The following is a 14,145-nucleotide window of genomic DNA, read 5'->3' as shown; positions in this document are numbered from 1 at the left end:
TGGCTAAAGGAAGGAGATAGGAATACAAGATTCTTTCATATGTAGACTATCAAACATAAAGCAGCAAACAGGATCACTAAACTGGCAGTGAATAGTGGGGATCTGGTTAAGGACGAAGAGATAAGGAATGAAGCCAAAAGGTACTTCTCGGATCTTCTAAGGAGGGATCACAGGTTGGATGCTGATGCTCAATCTTCCTTTCTTCAAAATATTCCTTGCCTCATTAATGAGAAGATGAATGCCTCCCTTTCTTCCATACCTTCGATCATGGAAATAAAAAATATTGTTTTTCCCTTTGATGGTAATAAAGCTCCCAGTCCAGATGGCTTCCCCATGTTCTTCTTCCAAGAGTTCTGGGACATTGTAGGGAAAGATGTTTCTAATGGGGTTAAGGAATTTTTTGGGGCTAGAAGACTTTTGAAAGAAATTAATGGCACTTTAATTGCTCTTATTCCCAAAATTCAAGGTGCTGACTCCATGGACAAGTTCAGACCAATCAGCTTATGTAACTCATTTTATAAGATTATCTCCAAGGTTCTTACTACCAAAATCTTGACTGTCCTTCCCTCTTTGATTAGTCATCAGCAAAATGGTTTTGTCCCAGGAAGACAAATTCTTGACTCCATTATTACTGTCCATGAGAATATTCATTCTCTTATAAGGGGCAAGAAACAGGGTCTCATCCTCAAGCTTGATCTCTCTAAGGCCTATGACTGGGTTGATTGGTCTTTTCTTGTGAAGGTTCTTGTGGCTTATGGCTTCTCCTCCAAATGTGTTGACCTCTTTAGTCAGCTTATTACCTCAACCTCTTTTGCTGGTCTTGTCAATGGATCACCATCCCCCTTCTTCTAAGCGTCTAGAGGATTGAGGCAAGGGGATCCCATTTCCCCTATCCTCTTCATTATTATGGCTGAATGTTTTGGTAGGCATATGGAAAGCATGGTGATGCGAGGATCTTTTAAGGGACTTCAACCTTCTTCAGCTGATTATACCTGTTCTCACCAACAGTTTGTGGATGATACCATTTTCATGGGAGAATCAAGTATCTCAGAAGCTAGAACCCTGAAGGACACTCTTTGTAAGTTTGCCTCTGCATCTTGTCAGCTCATTAATTGGGTCAAAAGTGAAGTTTTTTTCATCAATACTCCAGAGAGAAGACAACATAGAATCAACAGAATTCTGGAATGTCGGATTGCTAATCTTCCTACCACTTATCTTGGCCTCCCATTGGGCATTGCTCCTCCTGATTCTTTTTGGAGCTCCCTGGTGGATAAATTTCATAAAAAGCTAGCTGGTTGGAAAGGAGCCCTTTTAAGTCAGGCTGGAAAGCTTCAACTTATAAAGGCTTCCCTTCAAAGCATACCTATCTATGCCCTCAGCCTTTTCAAAATTCTAGTAAAGTATGCTGATGCTATTGAAAAAATTCAAAGAAATTTTCTCTGGTCAGGGGTTGAGGAAAAGAAAAGAATGTCTCTCGTGGCTTGGGATCAAGTATGTAGACCGAAAAGTAAAGGTGGTCTGGGATTGAGAAGAATCCAGACCCTAAATGAAGCTCTCTTGTCTAAACAGGTTTGGAGAATGTTCCACTCAGATAGTGAATGGTGTAAAATCTGGAGAAGTAAGTATTCTCTTCTATCCTCTTCTCTTTCCTCTTTTATCAATTCTAATATTAGCATGAATGGGTCCCATATCTGGAATCATGCCTCTAAGTGTAGAGACAACATTGCTAAAGGGGTTATATGGAAAGTAGGCAATGGCAGGAAAATTAAATTCTGGGAAGATCCCTGGCTTTTTGATAAATCTTTGATTGACATCCCAGAATGGGCCCCTTATGCCTCCTCCTGTATTAGAACTTTTGGTCCTTTAGTTGAAGGGCATTGGATAGGAAATAAATGGCAGAATATTGAAAGTATCCACCCAAACCTTATTAAGCTTAAAAACCATCTATCATCGGTCTGGTTGAATAAAGAGGAAGACTCCCTCATTTGGAAATATGAACCTAAAGGTAATATTATTGTCTCTTCTATGTATGGTGATCTCTCCCCTGCCCCTTCTAAAAATCCTTTCTGGTCTAAAGCTTGGATTAAGGGTCTACTTCCTAAAATCAATTTTTTCTATTGGACTATTCTTCAAAATAAAATCTTGACCTTAGATAACCTAAATGGCAGAGGTTTTGCTTTCCCTAATAGATGTGCTATGTGTCTTGAGGAGGAAGAGTCTGTGGACCATCTGGCCATCCACTGTTCCTATTTTGCTTCTATCTGGGAAAGATTTCTTAAGAGTTTTTGCATTGATTGGGTGTGTCCTAACACTATCAGTGATTTGTTCTACTCCTGGAATTATCATTGGTCTAACTCCTTTTTGAGAACTCTATGGCAGCTATCTCTCCCTCACATTCTGTGGGGGTTATGGAAAGAAAGAAACAATCATATTTTCAGGGATAGTTCTCTTACTCAAGATATTGTTTTCCAGAAAATAAAATGGGCTATAGTGGAGAACATTAGGATCATTGGGGCCCCCTGCTTTTCGGCCAACCCTTTGGAATCTCATATTTTAAGTTCATGGAGTTTGAAGATTGCTGATAGTTTTGATCCCAAGCAAAACAAAAGATTAGAAGCAAGATGGCAAACTCCCCCTCATGGTTGGTTCAAAGTCAATTTCGATGGTGCTGCAAAAGGTAATTTGGGCCCTGCGGGATGTGGAGCTATTCTTAGAGATGATAAAGGTATATGTAAGGAAATGATTGTTGTTCCAATAGGAAGCCAAATAAACCACAAGGTAGAAGCAAAGGCAGCTCTCCAAGGTATTCTCCTCGCAAAAAGATGGAATTGCCCCTACCTATGGATTGAAGGGGACTCTAACAACATCATTAAATGCCTCAAGGGTTCCTCTAAGCCCTCATGGTCTATCAATAACATTATAAAGGCTGCTAGAGACCTCATTAACACTTTTGAGAAAAGTTTCATATCTCATATTTACCGTGAAGCTAATGGTTCTGCTGACTGGGCAGCCAATGTGGTGGTCAATCAAGATGAATTGATTACTTGGAAGGGAGAACAAGGCCTCCAAGAGGATGTCAGATTAATCATTTTTAAGGATTGATACAATAGCACCCCAAAGATCATTAATGGTCAAAATAATAATGAAACAGATTAAAAGGAGTGCTTCAAGCTATTCTAATATTGTCAGTAACAGTTTCCAGATTCTGGAAACTATTAGCAAAACCCAGTTTCTGGAAATTATCAGTAGAATCCAGACTCTGGAAACTATCAGCAGGAAAACTATCAGCAGAACCTAGTTTCTGGAAATTATTAGCAGAATCTAGACTCTGGAAACTATCAGCAGGAAAACTATCAACAAAACCCAATTTCTGGAAATTATCAGCAGAATCTAGATTCTGGAAACTATCAGCAGGCCCAGACTCTGGAAACTATCAACAAAACTCAGATTCTAGAAATTATCAGCATTGGCGAAGGGAAGTCTATAGTAGATTATGTGGAGGATTTGACCAAAACTATTGTTAGAGTTGAAAAGATGAGAGAATCCAACCTCAGATTTGAGCAAATTGAGAAAGATCTGATTGAGAGGAAAGCTAATGCCAATGCTATGGATCAAACAATGACGAAAACTATCAATAAAGTTAGCAATTGAGGAATGGCTTAAAATTATTGCCGAGCAAAGCTTAAACATTCTGAAGGCCTCTGCTGGCAAAACCAAAACCCTCATCAGCAATTTGGAGGAGAAGGATACCCTGGAAATTGACCCTGACACTGAAGGAACAGGAGATTTTCAAGGACCCAGAACAAGAACTAATGGTAAAAAGAAGGAGAAGAAGCCAAATAAGGACTTGGATGAACTTAAAATTGCTCTGGCCAACTACAACCAGCTGATGATTAAGGTGGAGGACCTCCTGAAGGCCTTATAATTGTGCAGTGTTATCTCTGGTTTCTTCATTTTGTTGTTTCTGCCTTCTTCTGTCCTTTCTGTTTACTGGCTTTATTGCTAGTCTGTGTTTTAGTTGTTCTTTCTTGGTCTAGATTCTCTTTGATGATCCTGTTTAATCTCCTTTGTTAAAGGTTTTGGGTCCTTAAAACCTATTTTTCCTATTAATCAGAACATATAACACTCATTCATTCATCCATTAATAACATATAACATTCATTCATTAACATGTCAAATTCATTGTTCAGTTTTTACATATTATAAAAAATATGCAGGTTGTCATAATATGATTACAATCAATTTATTTTTTGTTTCTTTTTTGAAGCTTAATAGAGATGAAGTGGAACATCATTTTCTAAATCACCTGTCCCCCCTTCAGTTGTTATGCCCCCTGCTAGTAATCTTAATGTATTCCTAGTCACGTACTTGCAATGTGGAGGCCGCTGTAAGGGGGGTCTACTGCAATAACAAAGAAATGTTAAATTGATATGTTTTATTATTATTGTTACAAGTATTTCATTAATTAAAAGAACATTAGAGTGGTTCTCTTTACTCGATGGGGCCACATAATGTTCCCAATCTTGTCTTATATCTTCACGCTCAACATGCCGAATACCCTCTAAATCCTCTGGAGTTGAAACACAAAAGGTTACATTAATTAATACACCAATTTCAATTAAAATATTTAAAATAACATTAGAGTGGTACTCTTTACCTGATGGGGCCACACCATGTTCCCGATCTTGTCTTATATCCTCATGCTCAACATGTTAAATACCCTCTAAATCCTATGGAGTTGAAACACAAAAGGTTACATTAATTAATACACCAATTACAATTAAATTTTTTTAAAATAACATTAGAGTGGTCCTCTTTACCTGATAGGACCACATCATGTTCCTGATCTTGTCTAGCATGATCATGCTCAACATGTTGATCATGCTCTACATGATCTAAAGTTGAAACATGAAAGGTTACATTAATTAATACACCAATTGCAATTAAAGATGTTTAATTGTATTAATCCATAAAGTGTCTTGTATAGCACATGAATACATCTGGTACTGGGATGCACACGACCATGACCGTCATCTGCAGGTTGTGCTCCACCCTCACTAGGCTACATTCCAATTTCATGTGCAGTATTATTATTGCTTGCCTGTTAAAAATAAATAGGCACACAATTACTTTATGGTAGAAATAAATATTGAATAGATTGCACAAGTATTCAATTTTAAATAAACTTCATTGAGTTTATTTACCTGTGTGTCGGATGCAGTGGAAGCTTGTGTTTGCCCTATCAAGATTCTTAGGCGTTCAACCATGGATCCATAGCCTTGCTGGAAGGAAATCTTCAGGTTGTCTTTTGTGGGCACTCTCTTGAATTCAGAGTCCTGCATTTTTGCATAAGGTCATGAATTTTTCTTATATGATGTGAAAAAAATAAAATTGTTTGCAATTTATTATTTGGATGCTATATTTTATTTATTGATACTTACAATTCATGCGATTAATTTCATATAACCACCAGAGCCAAGTTTGTGCTACCCATATTTTTCTACTCTTTCCTTTGTTGCCTTCGATGTGTCAGATAGCCTATGAAAAGTTTGAAATACGTTAGATTATGTAAAAAGAAAGAGTGATCAGTATATAATTACATTGTTGATGGTATCGCATACCTTCCTTGGCCCAATGGTGTCTTTCCTTTTTTTTTTCAGCCTTCTCCTTTCCATCTGACACTATGTCCTTCCACTCCCTCTCCGGAATCATGGGGGGATGATCGTACTTTTGTTCTTCTCTATATGTGACCTATATTGGTCCCTCACATACTTTAGATGGACCTTGGTTTGGTTGAATGTGTTATTATCGAACAACACAATTAAACGGTTAATGAGCTCATCTTTTGAATCTTGATTTTGGGCATTCCATCATGTACACATGGTGGTGCCGAATATCTCCAATGTAATATCATTTATATGTTTATATAAAACATTATTTCCTACAAAAATATCATGGGAACATTAGTCTAAAAAGAGTTCTCAATAAGTAAATTCCAAATGGATTATATATAATAATAATTAAAACATTTTAAAGTACCTGGGACCTTCTCTATCTTTATGGGAACAAAATCCTCTGTCACCAAAAATGTGACCGACGATGTTCTCGTACTAGTAATACAAGAAGATCCAAGAAATGCTACTAAAACATCACCAATACTAGTGGCCTTTACATCCCCAAGTACATGTCCTAACACATGTTCTGACATTTGTTCACTGCCAGAGGGTGTAGTACGTGATGCTTTCATGCTATGTGATGTCGACATTTGAGGTGAAAATATATTAATTGATGATGGGGTCAGATTATGTGGTGATGCCCGAGAAGATTAGGATCGACACTTGAACCAACTCCTACTCCTCGGGCAGCACCTGCAATACCCTGATCATGGCCAGCGACATCATGAGGACCCAAAAAATCCTGTAAAAACAACTCATATTTTAGTTCATGACATAAAAGAGTACAATATATAAAACCATGAATGAACTTATGTTATAATTAAAGATCTCATGACAACAAGTACCTGCAAGTTTCATTCTCTCTCAGTCAATATTTTAACCATTTATCTTATCTCATCTATTTGAGGCACTATAAATAATAACTGAAGGATTTATTCATTGCATTTTTTGGGGTCTTCCTTATCATATCTAGAGGGTTTGTAGAATATGCAATATCATCATCGCATAATAGTGACTACACCTCCGTATGGATGCTCTCCTCTAGTTAGAACATAATGTTATTAGGGCTCACATCCTTATAACATTTATATATAATTTTATAATATAAGGTTATAAAACCTTATATATTATATGTTTTATAAGCATACCCCATTTGAAATAATTATAATCTAATAACTATTAGATTATTGACTATTTATGAGTGAGGGTTATTGAAAAGGTCTGACTAGTGAAGCCACCATTCTTCCTATATTTAAGGAGGTTCTCTCTTATTTGAGAGGTGTGTGAATTTGGAGCTTTATGGTGAGTTGTATCACTATGCTCAAGAGGTTTTATTGGCCATGTGGAAGTATTGGAGGAGTATCCCCAGGTTCAAGTCTATTTTATAATAGACTATATTTGTAAGTGTTTTAATAAAATGATTCTTTATGGGGTTTTTTACCCAAAAGGGTTTTCCCCATGTATATCTCGTGTAATGTCTATATTTATGCATGTATTATTTTTATTTCATTTATTTTATATCTTGTTTATAAGGATTAGTATCCTAATATCCTAATTTCTAACATGGTATTAGAGCCTATTAGGCTATACTAATCATTTTTACAGGTTATACAAGAAGTTATGTAGAACTTGATGGGATCTTTTTTACACTCAATCAACATTTGCAAGGTCCTTTGCACAATATTTTGGTGTGCAGTTTCTACTCTTTTTTATAATTAATTCATTAAAAGTCAAGTTAGGAAATTCCAAGCATTTTTTTAATTTAATATCTAAGAGATTTTTCATACCATTTTTGCCCCCTAACTAATATAGTTGTCATTGCTAACTAATTGATGGTTAAGTGATAGATTATTTTTCTTTTAGTATTACATTTCATAATCAATTTAAATTATAATTTAATTATATTATCAAAACTTTAAACAAAGATATCAATTTATACTATAAGAAATTAACATTTGAAATGCTTTATAATTATTTTTTATGACCTATTCTTAAATCCCTTTTCATATTATTTATTCACGTGATCCATCCTTATATTTATATACATACTAGCTTAAAAATATTTCATTCATATGTTCTCCTTAATTTAAACCAGAGAACAAATGTGAACTAGAACATCTACATATATATACTTCATCATTATTGTGTTTCTTCTTATCTCGATGGGCAACCTTGAAATAAAGGAAGTCACATTCATTTATATCTCTCTTTTTGCATACTTACCTACCTATGTTGCATAAAGGAACACAACTCTTTGTCAAAACATATGACTTTTGAAAACAAAATGACTCGTATCACAAATGTAGGAAAACAAATATGGATTGATATTTCATTTCCTTTCTCCTCCTTATCAAGAATCCCATTCTCCTTCCACACATCCAAACTACAAAAGATTAGTAATTGATTGTCATTGCTTGTAATATGTGAATGATTGCAAAGTGCAAAATCAGGAACTCAAAATGTGATAGGGTATTGATTCACTGCTTAAACACAAATGCCCAATCAACCAGAATACAAAAATGTGCGAGATCAAGTTATGACTATAGAAACTAAGTTTAAAAAAAACTCAAGTAATAAGGTTAATGATACACACATTTCATCCACTATAAGGGCTCAAACACTATTTTTTGTCCATTAATCCAAATTTATAAGAGGTGAAAAGGAAGCTTCAAGACCATGACAACAAAAAAGGGTAAGGTTAGCGACTGTCTACCACCAAAACCAATTGCAAAAGACTAGAAAAACATGTTACCATTTTTTTATTGACCATCTTCCCCATTCGTCATCAATGAGACTTTCTCTTATGTCGTCCTCTCTTGTGTGATCATGATCATGATATTTTTAATGTGAACTACTGAAGTTTGTGACACTGATCACATTGATTTTGTGGACACAATATTTAAAGTAAGGGCATTTTAAGAATGAACTAGTGGAATTATACATTTATCGATACAATGGAATTAAGTATTAAGGAATCTATAGGAGTAGAGGTTGCTTCATATGATGTTGTTTGAATAGATATGTATATTGTGAAAGAATTACATTTAGTTGTTTTAGATATATTCCATTGAACAAATCAATGGGTTCATTGAGTGTGCAAAATTTAGGTGAATCGAACAATGAGACAAAAGCATTCCAAATTGCCATGTCAACATGAGACCGTGTCAACCTATAATGTACTTATTCATCTATTTATGAGTATGTCCCATACTTTCCACGTTGACCTTGTGTCATGCATTGCGCCTTCATCATGTGACAGGTAGGTGCCACCCTTGCATTGTTATGCCATAGATTTGCTATGAAGCCTAGCTGTCCACTTCAAATGTTGGGTTAGAAACATTATTCCTTTGGGACCCTCCATTTGCATATGGAAAATAATTAAATAACCTTAAAAATCAATAATCATATATATATATATAAATTTCTTTGATCATTTTCCTTGTTTAAAATCAGTATTTGTATTTATTTTTGACTACTCACTAGACTATGCATTATTTGCTTAATTATGTGTAGATTCTCAAATAACTTATCTGTGAATTGGCTCCTTTTATGATTGATTAAGAAAAATACATTCTAATAGTCATATTCATTGTATCATCTAATCATTACAAAGTGATTCAAAATCTTCTATAATTCTATTATGTAGTTGCACTAATTTCGTCTCATTGTATGCTAGAGTTATTTCACAAAATATTCGCAACTCTCCTTTTAAAATATATATCTTCATTTTTATTTTATTTTAAACAATGATGCTAGGTCAAAATGAAACATAAATAATCTTATTGGAGTACTTACTATGTGAGGTTCTTCTTCCACACATTACTATAAGATATTTTGGAAGCTATACCATTCCATGGGCACATTCATCCATTTAGTATCAATTTTAATTCAATAATATCAAGGGTTGTGTCATGTTGATTTTCAAAGAAGTTAATCATGGCCTTTCTACTATTGGCACGACAGTGTCATTAATTTCATAGATCCATGTGTATGTAGGCAATCTCCCCCTATAGAAACATTACACACAAACTTGCACACTCCCATACATGCAAATAATATTATCATTAAAAATGGGCAATGAAAGAAAATCTCATTGTCTATGATTAATGTAAGGTTTTTTTTGTCAAACACATTATTGAACATACATGTATTTGAAAAGAATATCTTTAAGAGGGTTGCTTCCACAATGTTATAAGAGATGGTGTAGACTTGTACTTCCTTAGATCACCCATTATAAGTGTTGATATTTCATATTTTCTTTATATGGTGCTTTATAATATATTTTTTGTAGTCATTTAATATGAGTGGATATAGCCATATCCTTTTTTTTTCCCCCTTTTTTTATGCTATCTTCTTGTAAATAACTTGTTGATGAGACGTAACAAAGAAGAAATAACCTCATAATTAATGATGGTGTTGATCCTTCCATATAATGTTATAATATGTTTGGTGCATCTAGTCCCAATTACTATTTTCAAGTTGTCCTCCCAAATTAATTGGTGTAATAGTTCTCTAAGTTGCATTACAAAAAACTCATAAGTGCACTAAGTGAGACAAAGGGAAGGAACATCATAATTTATCTCCAAATAATATTTTAGAGGATTATATTGATAATATTCCTACTTGTAGTATATTTGACGAACAAATTCTTTTCTATCAAACTATCATAATGATCATCTATTTATCCATAGATAGAGCATAAAATATTTACCTATGAAATATAAAGGATATTAGAGTTTCACAAGTAAATTCAAAATTTATCATTAGAATTTTTTTTGGAGATCAAAGATATCTATTGCTTTTTATCTATTTTTTCAATCATACTATTTATAATGGGTGGCTATCATCCTTATAAACTATCTAGGGAGAAAACCTAGAAAGGATAGCTCACTTGTTGTCTATTTTTTTATGGATCATTACTATATGTAGTAGCGTGTCTATTTTGTATTTTAAAAAAGACAACTAATTATTCATTCCTATTCTCATGAAAATACATGTTGATCTCCTTGCTACCAATCATTGGACTATATTTTATATTTATGAGGAATATTTTATGATCTTTGGAAAATGACAAATGTATAATATTATGTTCTTTCCTTGCACCAAAAATCAAGTTTAATTGAAAACTATGATACTAACTATATTGTTTCTTCTATGGTAAGGTTATGCCTTCAAAACATATGGTGCAAGTTCTATTACATGGATGGTGCAATACTTTGAGAAGAAGACTATCTTCTATGTGTCTTTGAATCAAATGGACAAAATATGAAAGTAGCTCCTAAAGAATAAATATGGCCTTGAAGATTTATGGAAGAGTTCCATTTGGATATATGTCAAAGTACAATCTTACTTGTAGTTACTTTACTCCTAGAAAATATCATTTCTAAAGATCAAAGTTAACCTTGAAGATCATGGGCACCTCACTCAAGTGAAAGCATTATATAATAAAGGAACCTTGAAGATCATGGACACCTCACTCAAGTGAAATCATTCTATAATAAAGACACCTTGAAGATCATGGGCACATGCTATATATTGGAATTTTAGCCATCACTTTGAAATCCTCTATGCAGTGATTGGTTTTAGGTGATGCCATTAAGGGGGAGTGTACATGACACCACCTAGTGGCTAAATCCTAGATGTAAGACCTAATACGCATAAGACTTTTATGCATTATATGCTCCAAATTCAAATAATTCCTGGCCTTAGGTGATGCCATTGAGGGGGAGTGTGCATGTCAATGACACCACCTAGTGGCTGAATCCTAATTTTTAAATCTTACGGGTAGGCATATGTCCTAATAGGTATGAAATAAGACCTATATAGGCATTAGTAAGTCCTTTAAGCCTGCAGATAGGCATATGTAAGTCCTTTTTGTTTTAACTACAGCAGGTAGGCATTAGTAAGTCCTACAGGCACATTTGTGCTTAAGTCCTGCGAGCATATTGCAAATTCTTCTCCTTGTAAATCTTCCACTTGTAAACCAATTGTATTAAGTCCTACGGGAACTATGTAATGAACCCGGGGAGAGGTTAATTTGAGGAGACCACGACTCCAGTATAATTTTTTAAGACCTCATAGAATCATTTTCAAAACAACGAGATTATAAATTATGACAAGATGAATTTTGTGTAGTTCGGAATGCATGATCTTCATGTTGGCATATATTTGTGTCCCTGTTTATCACTGTCAAAGAAGACCTAAGTGGTGCAGGAGCACCTCCCATTTTTGAGTATTTTATGCTTACTTGTTTGTAATGTCTTGTTTTAGGTTGATTATGTTGTTTTAGGTTGTTATGTGTCATGTTTAGTGGTTTTGATCTCATTTTGGTCTCAAGCGATCACGTTTTGCCTTTCAGGCTTTGAGTAGACATTTTTTGGCAAAAATATGCAAAATTAGCAAAAAGGTCTTCTAATGCTTTCCAAACCATTGAAGCATGTTTGATAAGTGTTTTTAGGAATATCTAAGTTTTTTAGACAAGTTGACAAGGTTAGGTTGTCAAAAATGCATCTTTGAGCAAGAAAAGTTGTCATTTGGCTTGAAAAGTTGTCAAAGTTGTCATTTTTGGGTTTTTCTTGCAAAAGGTATTTGTGAAAGCCTCCTATCCATACAGGGCTTGATAAATAATTGGATGGACTATAAAAAGACCTCCCTTTTCCTTGAATAAGGTTGGTGATTGTATAAACAAGAGCTTTTGAATAAAATCATGAAAGTTTGGCTTTTATGACTGGTTTTTCTCTCCTTTATGTAATAGTCCATACTGTACCTTTGGGAGGTGTGAATAAAAATTGTATGATGCTCTCCAATTGATTATGGTATTGATTTCTTTTGAAAATTGGATTGTACAAAATTACTTTCAAATTGTGTGCTTGCTGTCCTGTCAAGGGTTTGAAGCTCTAAAATGTCACCACTTGACTAATCTAGGTTTGGGATCCCACATAATGGATTTAGTCAAGTTGGAAATCATGTATATACTATACATATGCTCTATTTTGTGCCAAAAGTGTGGTTGGAAGAAGAACTTGAGTGAATACTAGGCAAGTGTTGGTTGCTTGGCTAGTAACATGAACAAAAACTCAAGATTTGCACCCAAAAGCAATTTAGAGTGAACAAATGAATGAGTTAGAGGTCTAGAAATGTGACCAAGGTTGTTTGGCATCATCTTTAAGTGTTAGAATAGCTTATTCCATGTAATCATTCTCATTTTGTAAACAAAACAATGAGTTCACTGTTTTTATGAATTGTGTTGTCAATATGCTCATGGAATGCTTCAAAGGCACAATCCAAGCCTTGTATTGAAGAAGGAAATGTAATAGGGAAGTTGATTAGTGTTTTTTAGACCTCCTTGAGGTATAATAGCAGTTCAAACACCTTATGATGAAGGCCCAAAAATGGAGCAGCAGATATGACTGGTAAAGGGATAGTTTTGATTGTGATAGTGACATTTTACTATTTTTTTCAATGGTTTGCAAAGTGTTTGGCATGATGCTTGTCCAATAAAGGTAGGGGAAGCTCTATTTTTCTATGGCAGAGGTCTCCAAGCAGTATGGGATGATGAAACAATTTTGATGGAGAGAGTCTATGGTGGAAGCATCCAAACCCTCATGAAACCCTATGTTTAAGCCTAAATTAGTGGATAGTCATTAAACCAGTTTGTGGGAGTCCAAAACCAAACAAATCTCTTTGATTAAACCTAATACACACTAACCAAATCAACTACCATGGTCAAGAAGCCCATTGTTGGGCAATATGAGAAAAATTTGGCCAATTAGGCCTCCACAGGCTAGTAGCCCTGTTGACTGCATAACACACAAATGACAGTTTTTGCCAAAATGCAAGAACCCGATGGCAAGGAGAAGTTAGGGGCTTATGAAAATTTGTGAGAACATTATCAAATAGTCAAAAAAGTGTTATTTGGAACCTTGGACAGTGTGTAGCCTCATTTGGGGGTTTTTGACCTTAGTTGGTGAATTTGAGTAAGCTAAGGGCTATGAGCCTAAAACTAAGTTTGACTATCAAACCTTGAACAACGCTTTGCTGCCCCCACATGTCCATGTTGGAGTCTCCCAGATGCACTCTGAAATAGTGTGTTGAATGCCAAAAGAGTAGGGGTTGAGAATGAGTAGTTGGGTGGAGTGAGTAAATTAAGTAGATTGAGCATGGGTGTGAGCCATCACCTAAAGGGGAGTTTGTTAGGAAAGTAAACCATGAAGTGCTTGGCACTATAGCCACAAGACAGATGTTGTAAACTCATTCAACAGTCTCAAACAAGTTTTTGGGTAATAAATTGAACCTCTTGAGTAAATTGACCTTTTTGAGCACTTACCTAGGAGTCTCCCTATCATAGTGGTATCAGAGCCAACAAAAGATTCATAAGGAAAGGAACATTAGGAAAACATGGTGACTAATGTAGAATTGGCCAAGAAGGTTGAAGACCAAGAAGAGAAAAATAGGGTACTCAGAGAGAGAT

Source organism: Cryptomeria japonica, chromosome 9, assembly GCF_030272615.1.
Source record: "Cryptomeria japonica chromosome 9, Sugi_1.0, whole genome shotgun sequence".
NCBI lineage: Eukaryota > Viridiplantae > Streptophyta > Pinopsida > Cupressales > Cupressaceae > Cryptomeria > Cryptomeria japonica.
The sequence above is the reverse complement of the archived record's forward strand: the minus strand, read 5'-3'. Positions refer to the sequence as shown.